This window comes from Microcebus murinus, chromosome 18 (genome assembly GCF_040939455.1).
Source record: "Microcebus murinus isolate Inina chromosome 18, M.murinus_Inina_mat1.0, whole genome shotgun sequence".
Taxonomy (NCBI): domain Eukaryota; kingdom Metazoa; phylum Chordata; class Mammalia; order Primates; family Cheirogaleidae; genus Microcebus; species Microcebus murinus.
This window is the reverse complement of record NC_134121.1, coordinates 26,062,130-26,081,544: the sequence shown is the minus strand read 5'-3', so window position 1 is coordinate 26,081,544 and position 19,415 is coordinate 26,062,130. Positions and strand designations below refer to the sequence as shown.

At 49.0% G+C, this 19,415-nt stretch overlaps 1 pseudogene; it reads left to right on the top strand.

The window, feature by feature from the left end:
• Nucleotides 1–529: 529 nt before the first annotated feature.
• LOC142861938 (acid-sensing ion channel 2 pseudogene) lies at nucleotides 530–2,304 on the top strand (annotated as a pseudogene).
• Nucleotides 2,305–19,415: the final 17,111 nt, after the last annotated feature.

Sequence of the window (19,415 nt, the reverse complement as noted above, 5' to 3'; positions counted from 1 at the left end):
CTCCAGGTCCCCAGCCCCCGCCAGCCCCTTCTCTCCCGCCCCGCCCTTCCCCCCACAGCAGCCTGGTGGGGGCGGGGACGAGGGAGCAGGGCTGGCCGGGCGCCCTGGAGGGGTCCCTTTCCTCCCGGGAGGCGGGGAGCCCAGAGCCCCCGGTGACCCCCGCTTCCGTCCCCGCCCAGTCTCGGGGGCCGGTCCTCGCCTCGCGGCGGCGGCAGCGCTCCCTCCGCTCCGGGGCGCTCGCCGCGGCCGCCGGCATTTGGAATTCTGCCCGAAACTGGGGGCTGGAGCAGGAGGGGCGGAGGGACGGAGGCCGGCGGCGAGCACGGCAGCCGGAGTCCAGGCCGGCTCGGAGAGCGGGGAGCGGCGGCGGCGGCGGCTCGCGGGGCCGTGCGACCGCAGTGCATCAGCCAGCCCGCCCGGCGTCCCCAGGGTGGTTAACACGGGGCATTATGCACTGGTTAACAGGCTGCGAGCTGCTCGGCGACTTGTTTTAAGCATTTTCTCCCTCGCTCTCGCTTTTAATCTTGTCTCTAGTGGCGTGTGTAGGGGGGAGGACTTTATTTCCATTGGCTAAGCCCTCCCTTCCCACCCACATCTCTTCCACATCACCTTGGTGTCTCCCTAAATAAAACCAGCCCTCCTTATCGCCTGGAAAAAATCAGGAGCTAGAGTTTGAATGGGTTTTATATAAACACTCACCCCTGTCAGCGTGCGGCTGGGCTCCCGGGATGAACTCCCAGCGTCGGGCCTGATGCTTGCCTGGCTTTCTCTGCCTTGAACGCCAAGGTCTGGGCAGAGCCGGAGGGAGGACGGAGGAGAACTCTTCTCTGAAATCTGATTAACCTGAAGCCAGTTGCGGAACTGCACAGGGTCCCGATGGACCTCAAGGAGAGCCCCAGCGAGGGCAGCCTGCAACCTTCTAGCATCCAGATCTTTGCCAACACCTCCACCCTCCATGGCATCCGCCACATCTTCGTGTACGGGCCGCTGACCCTCCGGCGCGTGCTCTGGGCAGTGGCCTTCGTGGGCTCCCTGGGCCTGCTGCTGGTGGAGAGCTCCGAGAGGGTGTCCTACTACTTCTCCTACCAGCACGTCACCAAAGTGGATGAGGTGGTGGCCCAAAGCCTGGTCTTCCCGGCCGTGACCCTCTGCAACCTCAATGGCTTCCGCTTCTCCAGGCTCACCACCAATGACCTGTACCACGCCGGGGAGCTGCTGGCCTTGCTGGACGTCAACCTGCAGATCCCGGACCCACACCTGGCCGACCCCAATGTGCTGGAGGCCCTGAGGCAGAAGGCCAACTTCAAACACTACAAGCCCAAGCAGTTCAGCATGCTGGAGTTCCTGCACCGGGTGGGCCACGACCTCAAGGATATGATGCTCTACTGCAAGTTCAAAGGGCAGGAGTGCGGCCACCAAGACTTCACCACCGTGAGTACTTGGTTTTCAGCTCACTCTCGTGCTTGGTCCTCTGGAGAGGTGATGCGCCGGCGGTCTCCTGCTGGGTTTGGGGTCTCCTTGTGCTTTGGAACAGGAGAGAGAGCAGGACCTCAGCTGCAGGCCAAGAGGGTAGTTGGCCGGAGTTGTGGGAGCTGGTGGTGGCAAAGGCTGCCTGCCACACTTGGAGCACTGTTGTCAGCTCAGACACGGAGGGCGAGTGGGGGGCTTGCCGTGGGGGCTCACGTCCCTAGACGTGCCTAGCTGGCTTCCTCCCAGCCAGGGGGAGGAGGCCTGGGTTGTCCGTTGTCTGGGGCGCTTGGTGTCCGAGCTGTGTGATTGGAACAGCTTGTCATTGACGAGCTGGCATTCTCTCTCTCTGCCTGTGTCTCTCTCTGCTCGGAAGTGGCATCAGGCACTGCATCCTGTGGGCTGGGCTGGAGCTAAAGCCGTCAGAGAAGGGGGTGTGGGGCCCCAGGCAGCCTGCATGGCTCCAGCGGCTTTGGTTGCTGGCTGGAGCAGCGGATGCTGCGAAGGTGTGGAAGTCTCTTTGCTTCCTTTTCCCGGGTGGATTCTGAGCTCCATGTGGGGAGAGGAGAGGCCGGGGACCCCAGGGCTCCATCTGAGCTGCTGACAGGTTGGAGCAAAGAGATGTCCAGAGTGCTCGGGTAGAGAGGAGGGTCCGGGTGAGGGCGCGCGTGCAGGACCGTCAGTGAGATGCCCGGGAGGGCGAGGCGGTCCTGGCTGCCGTGTCTGGGAGCTTTAAGCTGGAAAGTCAGAGGCTCAGTTTTCTCTCTGTGTAATTGCTTAACGACGTGGATGCAGGAGGAGTGGTGTGGGGAGGGGGCGCACAGCTGTGGGATTGGGAAGCCCGGAGGAGGAGTGTGGAGCAGAGTAAAGAGGAAAAGCGCAGGGGGCTGAGGCTCACGCTGGGGAAGGGGCTGGCTGGAGGGGCAGAGAGGGAAGGATGGGAGGAGAGCCCTTGCTGCCGGGTTCTCTGCCCAATTAGTGGGCTGCTCGGCATAACTCGGCGTAACAGGTCAGACAGCAGCTGCCACTCTTCCTTGCTGCTGGGAAAGTCCAAGGCATCAGGGGTCATGGCCCCCCCCCCAGAAGTCCAGGGTGGCTGCTGCTCCCATAGTTGCTGTAGGGTGAATTGAGAGCTTTTGAGTCTCAGAGCCTTGAGCCAAAATGCAATTCCAAGTTCGGGATGGCAGGTGCAGCAGTTGCGAAGGGACAGGGCTGTGACATCAGCACTCGTCTGGGGACCTCTGCCTAATTAAGACATTCCTTACCTTTCCCGTGGTGCATCCATTCCCCACCCCCTCTCAGACTCACCAGCCTCTTGCTCTGAGGTTCTTTTAAATCGACAAGCAGTGCCTGCCTGCAGCCTCTGTGATTGCTGCTGGCTGTCTCTGATTCTGGAACAGCCCAGAGTGCCGGGGCATTGCCTCCCACAGCCTGTGTGCCAGAGCTCTGTTTCTTGGGGGAGCTGTTTTGTATCTTCCCTTTTAAACATCGTGAGGAAGAGCACGGCAAAATCAGCAGTAGTGTGTGCTAAAGAGCAAAGCAGACTGAGCCGGGGGAAGGGACTGGCAGCATTGGAAGCCCTTCTAAACGGAGCAAACAGGATCCTGAACCATGTCACACATGCATGATGACTTAGGTGGCTTGGGGAGAGATGGGGAAAATGCTGAAAGCATCACTATATTCCACCTGTGCTTCCTAGCGCCCGGCGGTGCTCGGCCTCACCACTGTACCATGCAGCTTGGGGGTGCGCTCAGCTGTTCCTCTGTCTGCCAGAACATGCATAGAACACGCAGACAACAGAGAGAGGGTGACACACCGGGAAACTGTAATGGGTGGCAGACCTGGGACTGACTTCTCTAGCGTCCTCCTTATTGCATGACCAACTGGTGGCTTCCTCTGAGTTCATGTCCAAGTTCCATTTAGAAGTAAAGGTGTTTTGACCCCAGGCTGCTGTTTTATTCTCGGCCCATCATTTGAGTGGCTGGGGGGCCCAAGAAGCCAAAGATCAGGACTTAAAGCCTTACCTGAGCTTTGATCTCTCTAGGATGTCTCCAAAATAGGGACGTTGCCTCTGGATAAGGTTTATTTTTCAGTCAGTGGCGTATACTCATCAAGTTCAAGACTGATCTATTTGAGCACTGGACTGTCCCTCTATGCATGACTTTCCCAAGTATTGAAAAGGAGCCTTGGGGCTGCTCTCCAAGTTGCTCCGGGAGTGTCAGAAAGGAGACCCACTCCAGGAAAGCCCAAGGAGGCCCCAGAGGGGAGGCTGGTCTTTGCACCTAATTGGTCACGGTGAGCAGCAATGCTGAGCCTCGGCTAGAGGAGTCACGATGCCAAGTTTGTTGGAGACCTTGCGGTGAGCAGTAATCCTCCTGACTCACCCTTTGACCCCTCTCCCTTTGGCCTGGGATGTAGGCACGCTTATTCCTGGGCTCCCACACCAAAGGAGAGCAGAGAGCCTGGGCAGGTGGTTGTCGAGAAGCCAGCCACCGGCCTCCTCTCTCATTCATTCTCTCTGCTGCACATCCCTCTCCAGTTGGCTTATTTATGAGGCTCTGCCTGAGGTTGTACTATGCTGGGTGGCTTCTTCCTCTGAGTGCTGTGGCTGACTTATTAGTGAAGTTGACTATGGGGGAGGGGATGTCACAAGTGGATGGCTTTTTTTCTGTGTTTCTGTCTCTATAAATCATACCTAGCGGCATCTCCAGGGCTAATGTTTTCAGCATAAGCTTCCTTATTCCAAGTTCTTAGCTGGTGTGCAATGAAGTGCGTAATACCCTTTAATTAGTGAACGAGCCATGATTCTAGCAGAGTGAGAGAAGGCTGTTTATGAAGGCTAAGAGTCTCCAGGAAGCCAGGCGTGGAATGCCTACTGTCATGTAAACAGGTGTGCTCCGTGTTCATGCAGGTACACTCTTATCCCCCACCTGGGATGATCTGACCTCAGAAAAAGCTTACAATTTTTCTTCCTGGGAAAGCAGAAGAGGGCTTTGATTCTTCCCTGGAAGGAAAGGAGAAAGGGGAGTTGAACCGGGGTTGTGTCTCTGGCCGTGATGTTGGATGATCTGGGTTCACGATTAAGGGTAGGAAGACGTAGGTGTGCTGCCAGCCACATCATTTTCCTCCATATTCCCTGGGCTGTGTCTTGCACCCTCGATTTGCTCATCTGCTGTACAATAGGAATGCATGACTTTCTAGCACACAGTGTTCTTGGGAGGATGAAACACGTGAGGCACTGTATGTGAAAGTCCCTCCGTACACTGTTCCAGCCGTACAGATGTGAGGCAAGTTAGTATCAGCGTCGGTAGGAGGGCTCTTGCTGTCCAGCCTACTGGCCCTGTTTGCAGGAGTCAGACTGGATGAGCAATGCTATCAGGGATGCAGCCAGCAGGGGAGCGGTGGCTGCTGCTTTCTCTGTTTGGAGCAGCAGGTGAAATAAAGCCCAGCCTCACTGAAGTGGGCTTTCTTAGAATGGAAGTCACAGCTGGGTTCAATGGCTAACTCTTGCTGGGAGGTGGCAGCCCCGCTGTGTGTGACTAGCACATGACTGTCTCATGTTGTTTCTGTGGTCATCACCTTGGGGCTCTTCTGCCTCCCAGGCCGGGAATGCCAATGACACTTCAGTTTGCACGTTTAACCTGATTTCCATAGTTGTGTGTGTTTGTGCTTTAAATTTGGGATTTCTGGCCGGGCGCGGTGGCTCACGCCTGTAATCCTAGCACTCTGGGAGGCCGAGGTGGGCGGATTGCTTGAGGTCAGGAGTTCGAGACCAGCCTGAGCAAGACCCCGTCTCTACTAAAAATAGAAAGAAATTAATTGGACAACTAAAAATATATATACAAAAAAAATTAGCCAGGCATGGTGGCGCATGCCTGTAGTCTCAGCGACCCGAGAGGCTGAGACAGGAGGATCGCCTGAGCCCAGGAGTTTGAGGTTGCTGTGAGCTAGGCTGACGCCACGGCACTCACTCTAGCCTGGGCAATAAAGTGGGATTCTGTCTCAAAAGAATAAATAAATAAATTTGGGATTTATTAAGAAAGATATTTCGTTCTTTTCTTACCAGAAGAAAGGTCTCTCTGCTAAGATATTTTGTTAGAGGCACCGTGTGGATCTTAATAACTGACATCACCTAGCATTATAGAGACGGTGGAGGGGAAGGTTTAGGATGATCTTGCACAAGAACCAATGGGTCCCTAGCTCATCGAGTCTAATTAGTTCTTAGTACTCAGGGAACATGTATGTGCGGAATGTGGGTTTTAGAGACAGATCTGATTTGCCGTGTAATTGTGGACAAGTTTCTTATCCTCAGTTTCCCCATCTCTAATAAATAGGCAGCATGATACCTACCACTCTGAGCTGCTGTGCCGACTCAATGAGGTGGCGTTTGGAAGACTCAGTGTGTGGCAGGTGCCGGGCACAGGGCGGGTCCCCACTTTGCCTGGTGTCCACAGAAGCTTGTGATAGAGCCAGGCTAGATTCTAGCTCACCCGACTCCCAATCCAGTGCTCTTCCCACTGGTCCCTGCTCTGACTTCAGCAACAGTGTTAGCACAGGCAACTGCTGTGTTTGTGGGATTCTCAATTCTCATCATAGATTAAGCTCTCACTTTTCCCCATGCTGCCTTTATATCAGTTCCGCTGCCTAACATCCCCTCCTCGCCCCTTGCTGGGCTTCCACGTTCCATCTCACGCTTCCGTACTCACCTCCCGGAAGCTTGTCCTGCCCCAGCCCCTGACAGGAGTGGCTGCCCTGTGTACTGTGTGCACAGCTTTTACCACTGTGTCATAGTTGTTCACGCAGGGTCACTCCTTTGTGATCAAACACAGCACCAGCTGTCCAGCTTGGTGACAATAGACTTAGATCCTTGCCATTGTAGAGCTCCAGGCCATCTCCCCCACCCCTTCTAGATTAGGGGCTGGCTGAGTGCAGGAATCTAGTCTCATTAAACACAGACTCTGCACACATCATGCCAAATACAGGACCTGCCCACAGTAAATACCCAGCCGTGGTTTGTTGACTGAATAGTTATTTGCTGTTTACTTAGTGGACCCAGAACCCTTTGCTCATGGGCCTTTCCTACCTTACCTTGTTACTCCTCTCTCCCTGTCTATTTATTTAAATCCTACTCATCTTTCAAAATCCAGCTCTCTGATCACTGTAGCCTTCTCTGGGAAACCATTGCCCATCCCCTCCCTGTTATCATAATCTAAATTAATCTTTTCCTCTTCTGTCTTCCAAACAGCATTTCGGATTACTCCTCTTACAAAAGTTGTGATGCTTTTTTTTTGCATTAAAATCATGAAATGTTTGGGCCAAAGGTAACCTTAGGGATAATTCAATTCAATGTTTGAGTTTTTTAGCTATTGATAATTTTAAAATTGTTTCATTTATAAGGAAAAATTATATGTACGCATGGTATATGACATATTTTGATATATATATACATTGTGGAAAAGCTAAATCAAGCTGTTTAACATATGCATTACCTCGCATACTTATCTTTTTGGGTGTGTGTGTGTGTTGAGAACACTTAAAATCTACTCTCCCAGCATTTTCAAATATACAATATGTTGTTATTAACTGCAGTCCCCATGATGCACAACGTTATCTCCTGACCATATTCCTCCTGTCTAACCAAAATTTTGTGTCTTTTGACCAACATCTTCCCAATCGCCTCATCCCCCAGTCTCTGGTAATCACCATTGTCCTCTCTGTTTCTGTGAGTTTCACTTTTTTAGATTCCACATATCTAAGTGAGATTATGCCGTATTTGTCTTTCTACGCCTGGCTTATTTCATTTAACATGATGTCCTTCCGGTTCATCTATTATATGTTGTTGCAAATGATGGGATTTCCTTCTTTTGTAAGACTGAATAGTATTCCAGTGTGTGTGTGTGTGTGTGTGTGTGTGTGTGTGTGTGTTGCACTGTCATTATCCATTCATCTGTCAATGGGCACTTAGGTTGATTCTGTATCTTGATTACTGTGAATAGTGCCACGATAAACATAGGAGTGTACAAGGGCTCCCCTTTCTGCACAATCCTCGCCAGCACTTGTTATCTTTTGTCTTTGTGACTATGGCTGCTCTGACATGGGCGAGGCGGTATCTCATTGCTAACCACTGACACCTCGTGTCTTCTCCCCTTCTTATAAGACCCGATGTCTTCACTCATCCTTCTGTTCTCAGCACCTACGACTTCTTAGCACATAGTTCTCAAACTGTGTCTTCAGAGTTTGGGTTAAGTGGGCTTGAAGTTTTTTCAACGTAAGGCAGGTCTAGCTGATGAAAGTGAAATAGCTGTTTTTTCAGCTTCCCCTTTTCAACATGAGTACCTAGGATCCTACCTGCATAGGGATGACTTGTCCCATTATTGTCATTATTTTAATAACACACTTTCTGATTGTAGAAGCAATCTGTGCTCATTGGGGAAAACTTGGAGAGTGTAGGAAATAATAAAGAAGGAAGAAAAATTGCCCAGAATAGCACCCTGGATAGAATCACATGTATTATTTTGGCATTTGGGTAGTCAGCTATGTAATGCATGTGTGTGTGTGCACGTGTGTGTGTGTGTGTGTGTGTGTGTTACCAGGCCTGGGTTCTCACCTTCCGTACATCTAGTGCCATGTAAGCACCCAGTCAATGTCAGCTTGCTCTCTTCTTCTTGGGTCCCCTGGGTGGTCTCCAGGGTGTTAGGGGATTCCTTGATTACAGGCTGGCAACTGAGCACCAGTCACTCTCCTTTGATGGCACCTTATCTATAGCATAGGTATGTGTTTATCTGACGCCACCTCGATTCTACTATATTTTGGATGTTTGCTAGGATACTCCAGAGATGTGTTCCTTACACCAAGCCAGACATCCTGATTGAGGCCCAACCCTGGGTCAACTCTGGTCTCCTCGAATGACCTTCCCCACTGCACGCCTCAGCACACTGGTGTGGCCCTGACTCTCCCCCATCTGTGAAGTCTCTAGGCTCTATGTAAAAATGGACTAAATTGCAATTAATGCAAATTAGATGATTTTTCATACTCCTTAAGATGCTCCGAGCCTTTGACGTGCCCTGGCAAAGGCAGCTTTTGCCAAACTGGGCAAGTAGTTTTCCATGATGCCAACCTCTGGTTGGGATCATCTAGTTTGCAAAATCTTAGGTTGTGGGGTCTCTGGAAGTAAAGCTTTCAGGAGTATGTTGAATTCCTTGTGATGTAGTGCAGGGTAAGACAACGAGTGGGAAATGGTGATTTTGATGGGCCACATAATCTACCTGCAAAGAAAAACTGGAGCTACTGCACAGCTTCTGAGCAGGTGCTCAGTTGCTCATTGGGACAATCTGTGTCTGTGCCTCCTTCCCTGGGAGTTCTTAGACCTCCGGGATTGCTTAGGAAAGAAGGCCACCTGGGAATTAGTCCCTTTCTCCCTCTCCGTAGTGGTTCTCTTTTCCTCTCTACAGAAAGTCCTTCCCTTAATGAAGAGATGAGTTCTAGACAACTTTCCGTAAAATGAATCCCACTTTGCTGCTCCAGCAAGAGCTGAAATGTGGTTCCCACTTTAAAAAAAAAATCCCTGAACCACTGAATTGATAGCATTTAGCACTAAATTTGCCGATAAAGGTGGTGCTCTGTAGAGCAGCTCATGTTTCAAAATACCAAGTATCTGTCCCCTTCATCAGACTAAAAAAAAAAAAAAAAAAATACCACCAGAGTCTAGAGATACCTGCAAGTTTTCGGTGTGCTTTCTTTTTTTTTGTCTCAGTGTTTACATGGGCTGGAGCTGGGTTAAAATATGAAACTTGACCAGCGGGGCCATTTGACCCATGATCTATTACAAGATCTATCACAACCTGAAACCAATGGTTGACATCACTCCGGCCAGTTTGAAATTCCACAAATCATATTTCTCCCATGCGTCTGACTTAAAACCAACCCGTACAGACTGGGCGTAGTGGTTACTGGAAAGCAACTGCCCCCGACACTCAGAGATGCAGCATGTTTATTATTTGATAAATTTGATAGAAACCTGTTTATCAAGTTGGGCTTTATTTGGGAACAGCGTTCCCCAGAGTGTCATTCTGTGGATGATAAAGCACCTTTCCATCTCCCAATACTTATTTTCTCATGATTTAGGTACATTTTTTTATTGATTACCTCAGTGGCTACTGAAATTTATGCTCAGAAGAAATTAAGGATGTAACAGAAAAGGAACATATTTGCCTGGATTTATTGACCTCTGTCGATTGAGTTGTACTACCTTGGGCAAGGTAATTAGCCTCTGTGGACCTCAGTTTCCCCATCTGTGAAATGAGGAGGTTGAACTAGGAGGTTCCCAAGGACTTGCCAACCTGTCCAACTCTAATGCAATAGAACATAACCAAAATTTATTTTTTGATTGCATATTTGTTTGATGAAGGTAAAACTTTAACTTATGTTGTGGGCTGGGGAGGGGGAGGAGTTGATGTTTTCTTTTTTAACCAGATCCATTTATTTGCTTGTTGAATTAATTTTATTTAGATAGACATGTACAGTGGAAGCAAAAACACCCAGAGACACTGAGTGACTGCAGTGGGGGAAGGGAGTCACAGAATCCTGCTCTCAAAACCTTGTCCAGGAACCTTGGTGTGCCTGGCTGAAGTACATTGGTCTATTGAAAGTTTTTTTTTGAGAGAGAGAGTCTCACTTTGTTGCCTGGGTTAGAGTGCTGTGGCATCAGCCTAGCTCACAGCAACCTCAAACTCCTGGGCTTAAGCGATCCTTCTGCCTCAGCCTCCCGAGTAGCTGGGACTACAGGCATGATCCACCAAGCCTGGCTAATATATATATTTTAGTTGTCCAGATAATTTCTTTCTATTTTTAGTAGAGGTGGGATCTCGCTCTTGCTCAGGCTGGTCTCGAACTCTGGAGCTCAAACTATCCTCCCGCCTCGGCCTCCCAGAGTGCTAGGATTACAGGCGTGAGCCACCACAACCAGCCTATTGAAAGTTTTGACAGTGGTCCAGCAGCTGCGAGTGGTGATCCAGTCCGGGTTTTACATGTATGAATTAGCAAGGGCATCTGTGGAAGATGCTGTTGGTCCGCCCAGACCCTCTTTAGGGCTGTTGTGGGTGGAGCACCTAACAGCTCACCTCTGCCCCCCTTGCAGGAAGTTGCCCTTAGCTGACTGGCACTTCCTCTCTGGAAATATCTGGGGAGCTATGCACGTCCCCACCACCTGAGGGCAGCCCGTGGCTGTAGGAACGACTGACGGAGGCATCCAAGACACCGGCCATCTTGCCTCAAGATGAAGAATAGCGTGGCTCTGTCTACACTCCAGTGCTTCCCATAGGTCAGGCTGAGCTAGACGTCTCCTGAAACCACATCCCCATTTAGCATCTCCCCCGCCCTGCCCTGCCCGCCTCCCTGCCTTCCAGACTTTTCCTGAAAGCACCCTCTCAATAAATCACCTGTACAAGGCACTCCATCTCAGCCTCGCTGGGGAACCTGACCTACGTGTTGATCAGCTTCAGCATCTCCGTCTGGTTGGTAACGCGGACAGTAGCCTGGCTGTATGGACCCGAGTCTGGCTTAGAAAGAAGGGCAGGCCTGTTTTGAAAATCTTTTAATCCTTGGACTTTATAGATCTGTGTCTTCAACTCTGGACCTCTAACAGTTTCCAAGGGCGGTTTTTCATAACCCAAGTGAGCATCTCTCTGATTAGGACTCACTCCTCTAAGCACAGCTGGTCTGTTCCTCTTTGGAGTTGTTTTGCCCAGGGAAAGCTCTTCCTCAGGTTGCCCGTCTCCTAAGAGCTGAGCTGTCCCTATTCTCCCTGGTACACCCCCCTCGGCTGCTCACATCCTAGGGGACGCCTTCATCAGCACCTGCGTCCTCATCGTCTCCCAAGTCTGCTGTCTCTGGAAACTGCCCTTTCCCGCCTTCCCACCAGCCTCCACGGCCATCTCTTCCTGGATGTGCGCCAGTCTGGCGCCAAGCCACGAGGGGGAGGCTGCTGCCTCTGCCGCTGGCCGTGGCGTGGGCCCATCTGCAAAGCAGGAGGCAGTGAGAGATGTGTGGCCGACCAGAGGTGGTGACCCTCATGTGTCACTGAAACCATGAGTGAGGAGGAGCACATGAGAGGACCAGGACCGGTTGGCCTGAAAAGCAAAGTGGGTGACTCCAGGGCAGTGTGAGTGCTGTCTTCAAACACTGAGACGGCGGTCGCAGAGAAGAGGGATGTGGCCTTCTCGGGGTGAGGCCAGGGGGCAGAGTTAGCACCCACGGGTGGGTAGAAGTTCAGAGAGGCGGACGTCAGTGGGTTGGAAGGAATTGTCTTGGGAGTTTAGACTCCCGGTGCCCCGCGCTAGGCCGAGCAGTTGCTTATTGGCAGGCCTGCAGACGTGGATCGAAGTTAGGTAAAGGGTTGGATTGAATGACCTCTAACGTTACTGGCAAGCCCGAGATTCTTTGATTTATTGCCTTCCTGGACGGATAGTTGAGGTCAGAAGCGAGGGCCATTGGCAGGCGGCATTGGAGAGAGCTGATAACAGATGCAAGCCAGCACATCCAGACTGCAGAACCGCTGCGTTTCCCAGTGCTGCGTTGTCTTGAGGCTGAGTGCTTCAGAAGCCAGGAACAGGCATGGTGCCACATGAGAATGTCTGGAGACAAAAGAGTGAATGCTTCTGCTCGTCCAGAGAGAGTGCAGGAAGTGTGTGTGTGTGTGTGTGTGTGTCGGGGTCTGGGGGTGGCCCAGGATCAGACGGACTATCAATGACCTGGGTATGCATGGCTCCCCTAAAGGCAATTCCCAGAGGAATTTGGTATAAATTCTGGGAGCGAGATCCAACCCTAGAGAGCAAATCTTGGGTGGTGGTTGAGCATGGCCTGGTTCTGTGTGGAGGGCTGGAAAGACTGCCAGGTCTGGGGACCAGAGGTAACCCTGGGGTTGGTGGAGCCAGAGATAGATCCAGCTACAGGACTTTGGAAGGAGGCTAACCTGGCAAGGAAAATGCCCTGCCCAGGAGTGCTGATGGAGGAGAACAAGGTGACATCCTGGCTCGGGGAGCTCGATAAGGATGAAGGGGCTCTGGCACCTGAGATAACAATAAGGTATTTTAGCCTTGTGGTACCATTATGGAATTCAGTGCTGGACAGGTATGGATTTGTGACTTTGCATGACTTTGTGCAAATTACTTAACCCCTCCAGGCCTCAATGTCCTCATCTGTTAAACAGTAATAATACTGGTACTTCATAAGATTGTTTGCAGCAATTGAATGAAATACCGTAAGTAAAATATTTAGCTTTAGTGCTACCCAGATGTAGAATGTCAGCTATTTTGTTACTGTTGTTACTTTTATTATTATAATACTAAGATGAGCTGTGGATAAAACATAGTGACGGGGGGGGGGTGTCTAGGAGCAAAAGGATTTTTTTGAAATCTGTATTGACAGGGTAGCATCTGAAAGTCCCAAGAAAGTGTGGGGAATGAGGCTCTGATCAAGCCAGAGTCCCAGCTCCTCCTATTACAGCTGGGAGTCATTACTGCAGACACCCAGACTCTGTGAAAAATATAGTTCCTTCCATTTGCTCAGCACGGCGTAGCTTACAAAACCTGTTAATAATTGCTAACATTTATGAGCACATATTGTATCCCAGGCACTGTTCTAAGCACGTTCCATAGAATACCTCATTCAGTCTTCCCGACAGCCCTGTAAAATATGGAAAATTTGTAGCTCTGGTTTTTTTGGTACAGAAGACATGGAGGCCTTAGCAAGTTAAAGGACTGGACACACCTATAGTCCCTTAGCTAGTAATTGGTAGGGGTGGGATTAGAAGCAGGTAGTCTGGTTCCATATCCTAAATGCTTTCTAAGATGCTCTTGGACCAATAAATTTGCCCTAGAGATGGGGTGCTTATGATATGCAGACATGGCTTATAGGATCCAAAGCCCATCTTCCCCTTAAAAAGGAAAGCTTAATTCACGAAGTTGATGCACAGTGTCCTGGCTGTGTTCCCGGCTGGAACCCACTGCCCCCAAGATGCATGACATCAGCCCAGAAACCCCGTCTCTTGGAGCTGGGCGTGTGCCTGTGGTACTCACGACCTTCCAGAAGCCGCCAGAGGTGGCTGCCTAGTCTTGAACTTCCCAGCCTGCTGAACCATGAGCCGAATAAACTTCTTCCTGTTTTTGTTTTTGTTTTTAATAAATTGTCCAGCCTCAGGGACTCTTTTATGGCAACACAAAATGCACTCAAATCCCACTCCCACCAATTACTAGCTAAGTAACCTAGGCCTGCCCATCATCCTGCACGTTCGTCAAAGGAAAAGGTCTGGTGAGGGCCTTCTGCTTTTTCAAAACAAGGCAGAGAGATGGAAGAGCAACTGGGTGCATGCAAAAAGGGCAAAACATGAGAGGCAAACCTAGCTTTATAACAACCTGCTCTTGAGGGAACTCATCCATTCCTGCAAAAAGTAACCCAGTCTCAAAAGAAAGACATTGATCCATCTTAATGACCTAATCACTCCCTGAAGGGATCACCTTCCAATACCGCTACATTGGGGACCAAGCCTCAGCATGACTTCTGGTGGGGACAAACTATGTCCCAGCCACAGCATGTACCAATATATTTGTTTCGCAGTGAGCATAGGTAAGGCTCAGAGAGGTTTAGTGGGTAGTACAAGGTCACTCAGCAAGAAAATAACACCACTGGGGACTAGTGTTCATGCCTTCTGATTCCCTTTGAGGGTTCTTCTGTAAAGACATTCTGCTTTTTTATGCAGGTGAAGTCAGGCCATTCATCAGCAAATCTTCAGGTCTTAGGTCAAAAGGGTTGGAATTTGGGGCCAAGGTCCTTCAGTGTATGTGTATCCTCCCCCTTGGGAGCAGGAGCTGGCAGCTGCTGGAGCCGAGGAAGAGCAGGAGACCCAAGTGGAGGGGAGGCTGCGGCTTAACGCTGTTGAGCTCAGCTGTCCAGGCAGCCTCTCACTCTTACCTGTCTCTCTTACCCTCATGCATGTAAACAGAGAAGGCAAAGGCAGCCTCAGCTCTTGGTGGCCAAAGGCCCAATGAGGGGTTTGAGGCTGCAAGACAATATTCCAGCGTTCCAGAACAAGACCTTCCAGCTACAATTCCAGCCTTAGAGGAGAACGAGCAGCACAGTTGCAGTCACGAGACCCTGGTTCCGAGAGATGGCCCAGCCCAGACCTTTTCTTTCCATGAACGTGCAGGTGGTTTCTGGGCTGATGTCATGCATCTTGAGGACAGCTGATATCAGTGGGAGCACAGCTGGGACAAGGCACTTCAACTCTATGAATTGAACTTTCCCTTTTATAGGGAAGATGGGCTTTGCATCCTGTAGTCATGTCTGCATATCACAAGCATCCCCGTGTCTGGGAGCTGACCACATGCCTGTGGTCCTCCTGACCTGCCAGCTCTGCAAGCCTGCACCGTCCTTTGTTCTCTCGTCCCCTAACTCCTTGCTTGGGAGCGTGCAGGTGGAGTGCCAAGCGATTCCACAGCTCCAACCGCACTTGCTTCCGAAAAGTAGAGAAGCCGGAGAAGTCTCTTCTTGACAGGCTAACACTTGACATTTCTCCAAGTTGCCAACTAGGGGTGTGGGGGGGGACTGGGGTGCTCCATTAGGAAATGAGTGTCACTTTCCAGATACGCACGTGATTCTGCCCTGCTAGCTCTTTCCACCCCCACTGCCCCATTTTAAATCTGACTCTGGGTGACAGAAATGATAACTCAGGGAGAAACAGATGTGTTTAGGAACCAGGTGGCAAGAGCTTGGCATTGAGAGCTTCAGCTTCTGCCTCTGAAGCAGTGACTCGATTTTCAATGTCCAGCCCGCGTGTGCTGTAACTGACAGATTGGCCCGCGGCAGTGGGCAAGAGCGGGGCCCCGAAGTGAGGCTACTAATTCGTATGCCATTTGGGTGACCCGGTGATTATGGACTCCAATCATATACAACTTGGATGACCTTGAGCAAGTTATTTAATTAGGTTTTGGGAGAATTAAATAATTTGTAAACCGTATGGCACAGTAAGCCTCAACCTTTGTGAGTTTCTTCTCACTCCTCCCTCTCTTACACGCACACTTTTTGACTTCTAATCCGGCACTGTGTTTTTCTGTCTCTCTCTCTCTCTCTTTTTTTTTTTTTTTCTGCACCAGGGGTTTTCTCTTGGGTCCTCTGGACTGTGTTCCCTTGTGTTTTATCCTCCCTCGGTGGATATGGCGGTGGAGGGGCCTGTCTCCAGAGCGTGAGCCATCTGGCAGGGCCCCCAGCATGTCACTGGGATGTGGAGGGGTTCCTGCTCTCACCTGGGGGGGGGAATCCTTCTTTTCCTGCAGTGCTGGAAGGCAGTGGAAGGAACAGTGTCTTCTGAAGTTTGGGCCAAGACTGCTTCCTTGGAATGATTTCCTAGCAGAATGCCTTCTATCCCCTGGGCCTGTTAGCTCTTTCAGGGAACATTTTAAGTGGCTATTAACAAGTGTTGAATTATGGCTGCAAACCTCTGGGAGCTCGAGTGACATTCACATGAATCACAGGTGAGCTCTGTGCAGTCAGGGCTGCCACAATGGGCTGAGATTAAACAAACAAGAGCCATTGTTCTCTCCAGAGCAGGGAGGCAAGAAGGCTGCACCTTGGAGGCTGTCATCTCAGGCAACGTGCCCCTTACATACAGGACACTGTTCCAGGACACACAGCCCATCACTGCAGGGCAGACAGATGGTCTCCAGTTTGCAGAGAGCCATCTTTCAGTTTAATATCTGAAAGAATTTACCAACATTCTCAGAGGTTAGGAGGTGCCCAGCACATTGATTCAACAAACATCTACTGAATGCTTCCCATGTTCTGGGCATCATGCTAGGCTTAGGAAAATGGAAAATAATGATACCTAGTCCAGGCATCCAAGGGACTCACAGTCCAGTGGGGAGGCTGAGCAGTAAACAAATAGATTATTTTACAGCAAATAATAAGTTTGCACAAGATCCAGAGGCAACATAGAGTAGGCTCTGAAAACCTTCTCAAAGGAGGTAATAGCTGTAATTTTTTTTCTTTTTATCTTTCCCTTTTAAACATTTTGAAACAATTTTGAACACGTAACTGTTGCAAAACTAGTACAAAGAATTCTTGTGTATCGTTTACTCAGAAGTTTCAATGGGGTCCAGTTATCTCCTTTTTGGCTAAAGGAGTCCCTCCAGGGTCCCACCTCACACCAGGTGGTCAGGTTTGCCTTCATTTTCCTCCTTGCTCTGACACGGTTTCTCAGTTTCACCTTGATTTTCACATGCTTAAACTTTTTTATAATTTAAGGCCAGGCATGTTGCAGGATGATCTTCAGTTTGGGTTTGCTCCATGTTTCCTCTTGATTAGACGCAGATTATGAATTTTGGGGTAAAATTTCACAAAACTCATGCAGAATTCTCATTGCATCCTGTGAGAGGCACGTAATTTCTATTTTTCCTGACACTGGTAGTATTAACTTTTATCACTTGATGAAGATGTGTTTTCTGGGGAGATACTTTGAGACTATGTAAAATTTAATTTCTCGTCCCTGTCTTACTCTCTGGGTTTATCATCCATTGATTTTTCTTGCCTGAATTATTACAATGATCCTTGCCAAATGGTGGTTTTTAATCCCATCAATCCATCTACATTTATTAGTCAGCTTTCTAAAAACCAGAAGACCTTTCTCTTCTCCCTTTTTATTCATCTATTATATCAATGTAGATGCATGGATTTCTAGTTTATCCAATAAGTTATGCTGTGTTAATATCATTATTTATTTTGAAACTCAAATTTTCCCATATTTGGGAACTCCTCCCAGCTGACTTTTATGTCCTTTTGACATTTCCCTGTGTTTTTGAAAATTTTTTCTTTCTTGCCCTCCTATAGATGTTCTAGGTTCATCTCATTCATTATTTTCCTACCTCAGTCCTATAATCAGCCATTTCTTCAGCAAACCCTAGTTCCTCTTAGTAGGAGATGCCATTTAGAACCAATATCTGGTTCTAGGTGGGCACATTAATTCAAAGGTGTCACTGCTCCCAGGCCCTCTCAGGGGACAGAGCTGGGATATTTACATATGCACTTCATCTACATCCCAAACCACAAGTTTGCACAGATACCTCCAACTGATTCCAGTCTAACACCACAGGGTTCATTCTAGCTTCTCCCTTCCCATATCATCTCCTATGTTGTCTAGCAGTAGGAAACCTGTGTCCCATTATCTTCAAGTTATTTGTGTACTTGCTCAGTTCTCTTAAATGGAGCCAGTCTCGCCATCCCACTGGGCTCCTTGGACACCCCTCTCTCAGGGGCATCCCTCTGGCCGCCTTCAGAGAGCCACTGCAGTGCCCTCCTTGTGTGTGTTCTAGCTGCAGCCTGGCCGCTTTCCATTCATATTCAAATTTCCTCAATTGTCCCCAAAACATTTTACAGCCTTTTAACTTTTAAAAAACCCAGGATCCTTGGGCGAAAATCATCAAGATTCATGTGTTACATTTGATGATTCTGCCTCTTTTAATCAAAAAGCTTACCCACAATATCTCACACACAGTTTTTAAAGCAACTTTATCAAGATAACAATTCTCATGCCATACAATTCACCCATACAAAGTGTACAATTCAGTGGTATTAAGTGCATTTATAGAGATCTGAATTTTAGAATATTTTCATTAGCCCAAAAGGAACCCCTGTACCCATTAGCAATCATCCCACTCTCTCAGTTTTCACCAAACCCATCTGTCTAGCCCCAGGGAGTCACTAATTTATTTTCTGTCTCTATAGATTTGCCTAGTCTAGATATTTCATACAAATAAAATCATACAACCTGTGGTCTTTTGTGACAGACTTCTTTCATTTAGCATGTTTTCAAGGTTCATCCATGTTGAAGAGCTATTGATATTTTATTTCCTTTCGTTATCAAATAATATTCCACTCAGTGGATATACCACCTTTTATTCATTCATTCATCATGCACCGTATTTTATTTACCCATTTATCGCCTGATGGACATTTGAGTCATTTCCACTTTTTGGCAATTATGAATAATGCTGCTATTCATACTACTTTTAATATCAACTTTTGAAAGAAAACAGATGGCTTGTCCTATACAATGATCCCACATTATGAATCTGTCCAATTCTTTCCTTGTGGTGTCACTTAACCTGCTCCGCCCTCCATTGTATTTCTGATAAAGTGGAAATTAGGCTTAAAAATGGGATGAGATCCAGGTCCAAACCCAGCTTCTCTTTCCCTAGAGATGCTGGATCAGATCTTTCACTAGAGATGCTAGTTTTGATCATTTGGTTAAGATAGTAACTACTAGGTCACTCCATTGCATCGTCTCTCATCTTTAAATCAACTCGCATCGTCTTTTGGATGATAATTACTGCACCCTGCAAATATTCTTTTTGCTCTAATATTTGAACCTGAATTAACAATTCCATTAGAGGTTGACAAATAGTGATTTCCCAATTCTACCTTCCTCATTTATTGGCTGACGTTCTATTGTAAAGAAGAGCTTTCCCTCATCACAGGGGGATCAACTACTGTTCCTTCTATGAAGGCAGGATAGATGCTTACTCTTGTCCTTTAATTACGAGTTTTCAGAGGGGAGAGCTGGTAGAGTTGGTGTAAGAATTGCCAGGCTGGGCTTTGAGGGGTGGTTAGTTCTCAGATGGACTAGGGAGAAGGTATTCAGCAGGGAATGTTGACAGTGGCTGGAGAATGATTGTGGTTGGAAGTGGAGAGGGAAGGTTGGTGGGACTCCACTCAGCTGTAGTCAAGGCAATGACAGATTCCTTCTGCATCCCATGATATCCCGAGGCGGGGATGGTTATTTCTCAGACATGGTTCTCCCCAGTCCAGAGTCTGGCAGGGCTGGCGCGGGGGCAACAGGCACTAGATTTGGTGGAGCAGAGCTGTGATGACATTGACTGCATGGCGTCAGGCAGGTCATGAAG